Here is a 5,715-nt window from a genome sequence, read left to right as displayed (position 1 = left end):
TTCTCACGTATTAATTTAGCCCATTTCTAATAATCTGTGTAGCGCCACTAGGTGTGCTTACCGGGAAAGATTCAGTATGTCTGACCTGGCGGCTTGCTTCATCAGTCTGGCTCTGAGAGGAGCTGCATGATTTCTGAGCTCATTTCCTCTTCCTCCCAGCATTCTTTTCTGTTTACTCCGCCTATCTAAATTCTGCCCTATCAGTTAGGCCAAGGCAGTTTCTTTATTAGCCAATGACCTTCCTCCATCAATATCCAATAAATATATAGTGAAGTTCTCTCATTGTAGTGAAGTTCTCCAACTCTTATAAATTAGAGTGAATATAGTATAGAGTAAAATTCTCCCATTATAATAAATTAGAAGAAAGTTCTTCAATTACAATATATAGTGTTATTTATCATATACAAACTTTTTCCAAGTCTAATAACATTGATAATATCAGAGATGTACCCCTTTTCCCTTTATTGACATGGTCCAAAAAACAAATACTGACAAATTAACTTATTATTCTCTGACAAGTTATTTCAGTTAAGATATATTTCACATAACTTCTTTTCTGAACCAAATACAACATAAGCACTTTCAAATGGATTAATGAATTATAATTCTTCCTAAATTATTTGTACTGTACTATTTTTGAATTTGTATTGCCCAAAGAGATATCCTAAGTACTTTATTAGCTCCTACCTCCTGGAGTTATCTATTCTTAGTCCAGGATTCTCTTGATATTTTCTGCATAATAAAATACAGAGACTTTTCTATAGCTATGGATGAATAGCTTTAAAATTATGCACTAATTCTGGTCTCAATTAAGCCCTGTAATCATTAAACTGGATATACTACTTCAGAAATTTAAGTGAATATATGAAATATTATTAAATGGATATAACATTATGGTAATGTGCAAAGACATTTGCTGCCATTCAGAATGTTAATGCAGGTATTCAAGATATATTTAATGAGTCAGAGTCTCATCTAGAGGTTGCCTAGAACTTTCTAAGTAGAACAGGACGGTCACTCTTTCTAGAGTAAGGGTATTAGAGGCATATCCCATCATGCCTAGCTTCAGAAACTTTTTTGTTTACTTTCTAATTTCTGAGATGAAGATATAATTAGATAACTCTCCTTTTTGTTTTCTCTCTTTCAGCTGTCACATGTATGCTCCCAGATTTCTTTCAAATTCATGGCCTCTTTAATTTGTGACACACACACACACACACAGACACACAATCTTAAACACACAAGTAAAATCTTCTCAGTCTATATAATGTTACTGGTAAGTGCATATTTCCAGAGCTGATCCTTTGGTACTTATTAAACAACTGGTGTGCTCTTTCTTAGAAAAGCATCTTTACCCTGCTGGACAAAGAAGTGAGGCCAGTTCTAGCTTTTAATTCTGTGATTGTCATCTATCTACAGTCATAGCAACAGTGCCTTGCAACACACAGGTATGTAAACTTAAGGCAGAGAATAATTTAAGAGAAAGCTCAGAACATAAAAGTTGAAAATTCTCAAGATGGTTATGAAGAATGCAAATTCGAGCATAGCATGTATCTTTTTATTATGCATAGATTTAAAAGCAGAAGTTTAATGAAGTGCAGCATATGTTCTTCATTTCAGTATTGTATATGGACTGTTCACATGATCTTGCATGCCATATTTATTTATTCAATTCCGTCTGCCTCCTAATGGCTGGTAGATATTGGCTCAAATTCTAACACGTTCATAGCTTCTTAAATTTTAGTAAACTTTCAATTCAGTACTTGGACTCTGTCTATTTTTTAGTATCCCTTCCACACTACCAGACGTCACTCTAAAACGTTTCCTGAGGCTGTAGAAATGGCTCAGTAATTAACAACACTTGTTGCTGTTACAGAGAATGGCATCTCACAAATCCCTGTAACATCAGCTCTAGAGGACCTGAAACACTCTCTGGCTTCCATATGCATAAGACTACTCAGATGCACAATATAGATTTAAATAAAAATAAAGATGAATCTTTAAGAAAATATTACATCTTCCGAAGGTCTTAAATTGGGTTTGAATCAAAAGTAGCTCTTTAATAACTATATGCTCTTGAACTAAAAAAATAATAATAATTAAACCTGGAAATATACTTGGAATAAAATATGTTGTTAAATCCCTGAATAATAATTTTTCTTGTATTTTAAAAGTTCATGTTTCTAATATTCTATATTTTCAGATTAAATACTTCAATATTGCATGCAGTTTTACAATTTTAAAGTGACTATTAGTATGGATTGGGTCTTAGTATGTGCAAGGTATTGTTCTATAAGATTATTATGCTGAAATGGTTTCATTCTCATTTTACCAATTTACTGTAAAGTTCTTGAAGAATGGTCATTATAATAAATTCAATGTCATAATATTCATTACACTTAAAGACAAGTATCACAATGAGAACATGATGCTTTGTATGTAAAGAAGTTTATATATAAACTTGCCATTAAAATATATTTGCTATTTTATTTGAATTTTTATTTATTTGATATGGATTTTGGCAAAAGAGTAATTACACTTCAAATTTTGAATCCTGCGCAAATTTGTTAATTAAATAGAATGTTTTTCTTGAGAATTTAAAACCCAGTGAAATATTGTTGAAATTGAAGCAATTTTGATATACATTAGTTGCTATTTAACAAATGTCAGTCTGGTGACAGTCCTTAAAAACCACTAAAACTGCTGTGAAATACAATCAATCATTATGATTGGCTTATTCCATTTATAGAGTGGCTTTATATGTACTAATATTTTAGTCACTGTAGCATTTACATTAGCATTAATAAAAATGGAAACCTCCCCTAAATTATTTTAATTCTTTAATTCATTTATACCAATCATACTCAAAAAATGTAAGAGAATTTATAGAACTGCCACAATACTAAAGAATAGCTATTTTCTACTAGAAAATAAAATCTTGTCTGTGTGTTTAAGAGGCCTTTAAGACAAAATCCAATATTTACCTTTGTTTTTGTTTTTGCCCAGGTATGTTTGCATAACAGTTCAGATTGCCTATCCAACAGCACTTTTCGTTATCACATATTTTCATGTGCCAGAATTCAGACCGGGGTTTCATAGAGCTCTCTGACTTTAGAGATTTTCAAGGTAACAACAAGAAACCATCTATTGTCACCATTTTTTAGGAAGGTTAGACTGGATAACAGTTGTTTTCCAAGTTCACAGTGCTCACTGATAGCTGATTTTGCTTCCTCAAGGTATATTGGGTAGAGGTAACGCTGAGATTCTTGCAATGTGAGAATTCTATAGGGTCCCTCAAGTTATAAAAAAAATGTTTCGTTAAAAGAACCAAATAAGATGAGGTAGGACTAAGCACCTTTCTTCATTTTAAGGGTGACCCAGTATGATGAATAGTTCCAGCCAAAGTGATAGGGACAGCCCCTGTTCCCACGGCTAGGAGTCCCCCAAGGAGACACAGCTACACAACTGTCACACATATGTAGAAGGCCTAAATTGGTTCTAGGCACGTTCCCTGGATTTTGGTCCAGATTCTGTGAGCTCCTATGAGCCCAGGTTAGTTATGTGCCATGCTTTGATTATACCCATCAGAGCCTGTACCTTTCTAAACACTATCCTGAGTGAGGTAAGCCAGACCCAAAAAGAGGAACATGGGATGTACTCACTCATATTTGGTTTCTAGCCATAAACCAAGGACATTGAGCCTATAATTAGTGATCCTAGAGAAGCTAAATAAGGAGAACCCAAAGAAAAACATATAGGCATCCTCCTGAATATTAACCTTCAGCAAGCGATGAAAGGAGACAGAGACAGAGACCCACATTAGAGCACAGGACTGAAATCTCAAGGTCCAAATCAGGAGCAGAAGGAGAGAGAGCACGAGCAAGGAACTCAGGACCGCGAGGGGTGCACCCACACACTGAGACAATGGGGGTGTTCTATTGGGAACCCACCAAGGCCAGCTGGCCTGGGTCTGGAAAAGCCTGGGATAAAACCAGACTCTCTGAACATAGCGGACAATGAGGACTACTGAGAACTCAAGAACAATGGCAATGGGTTTCTGATCCTACTGCACGCACTGGCTTTGTGGGAGCCTAGGCAGTTTGGATGCTCAACTTACTAGACCTGGATGGAGGTGGGGGTTCCTTGGACTTCCCACAGGACAGGGAACCCTGATTGCTTTTCGGGCTGGGGGGGGGGACTTAATTGGGGGAGGGGGAGGGAAATGGGAGGCAGTGGCGGGGAAGAGACAGAAATCTTTAATAAATAAATAAATTAAAAAAAAAAACGGATTCCACCGAGCCATCTTACAGCCAGAAGAGATATGAGGAAATTGTTAAGGAAGTCAGCACCTACATTAAGAAAATTGGCTACAACCCTGACACAGTAGCATTTGTGCCAATTTCTGGTTGGAATGGTGACAACATGCTGGAACCAAGTGCTAATATGCTTTGGTTCAGGGGTTGGAAAATCACTCGCAAAGATGGTAGTTCCAGTGGGACCACCCTGATGGAAGCTTTGGATTGTATCCTGCCACCAACTCGTCCAACTGACAAGCCTCTGCAACTGCCTCTCCAGGATGTCTATAAAATTGGTGGCACTGGGACTGTCCCTATGGGCCGAGTGGACACCGGTGTTTTAAAACCTGGCATGGTGGTGATCTTCGCTCGAGTCTATGTGACAACAGAAGTAAAGTCTGTTGAAATGCACCATGAAGCTTTGAGTGACGCTCTTCCTGGGGACAACGTGGGCTTCAATGTGAAGAACGTGTCTGTCAAAGATGTTAGACGTGGCAACGTTGCTGGTGACAGCAAAAATGACCCACCAATGGAAGCTGCTGGCTTCACTGCTCAGGTGATTATCCTGAACCACCCAGGCCCCATTAGTGCTGGCTATGCTCCTGTACTAGATTGTCACACAGCTCACATAGCCAGCCCATGTGTGTTGAGAGCTTCTCTGACTATCCTCCACTGGGTCGTTTTTCTGTTCGTGACATGAGGCAGACAGTTGCTGTGGGTGTCATCAAAGCTGTGGACAAGAAGGCTGCTGGAGATGGCAAGGTCACCAAGTCTTCCCAGAAAGCTCAGAAGGCTAAATGAATATTATTCCTAACACCTGCCACCCCATTCTTAATCAGTGGTGGAAGAACTGTCTCAGAACTGTTTGTCTCAATTGGCCAATTAAGTTTAATAGTAAAAGACCGGTTAATGATAACAATGCAATGTAAAACCTTCAGAAGGAAAGGAGAATGTTTTGTGGACCATTTTTTTGTGTGTAAGTGGCAGTTTTAAGTTATTAGTTTTCAAAATCAGTACTTTTTAATGGAAATAAGTTGACCAAAAGTCTGTCACAGAATTTTGAGACCCATTAAAACAAGTTTAATGAGAAAAAAAGATTGTTTTAAAAATAAAAAGGGATAAAAAGACGAGAGAGAGAGAGAGAGAGAGAGAGAGAGAGAGAGAGAGAGAGAGAGAGAGAGAGTAGAAAAGAGGAGAGGAGAGAGAGAGAGAGAGAGAGTAGAAAAGAGGAGAGGAGAGAGAGAGAGAGTAGAAAAGAGGAGAGGAGAGGAGAGGAGAGGAGAGGAGAGGAGAGGAGAGGAGAGGAGAGGAGAGGAGAGGAGAGGAGAGGAGAGGAGAGGAGAGGAGAGAAGAAGTAGACAATAAAAACCTGGGAAACTGAGTCCTACCCAAACTTATATCAAAGTTATTTTTAAAGCCT

General features: G+C 37.8%; 1 pseudogene; it reads left to right on the top strand.

Moving 5' to 3' along the window:
• The first annotated feature begins 4,281 nt into the window (after positions 1-4,281).
• LOC142835628 (elongation factor 1-alpha 1 pseudogene) lies at positions 4,282-5,358 on the top strand (annotated as a pseudogene).
• Positions 5,359-5,715: the final 357 nt, after the last annotated feature.

Source organism: Microtus pennsylvanicus, chromosome 15 (assembly GCF_037038515.1).
Source record: "Microtus pennsylvanicus isolate mMicPen1 chromosome 15, mMicPen1.hap1, whole genome shotgun sequence".
In the NCBI taxonomy this organism is placed as follows: Eukaryota; Metazoa; Chordata; class Mammalia; order Rodentia; family Cricetidae; genus Microtus; species Microtus pennsylvanicus.
This window is presented reverse-complemented; position numbering and strand designations above follow the sequence as displayed.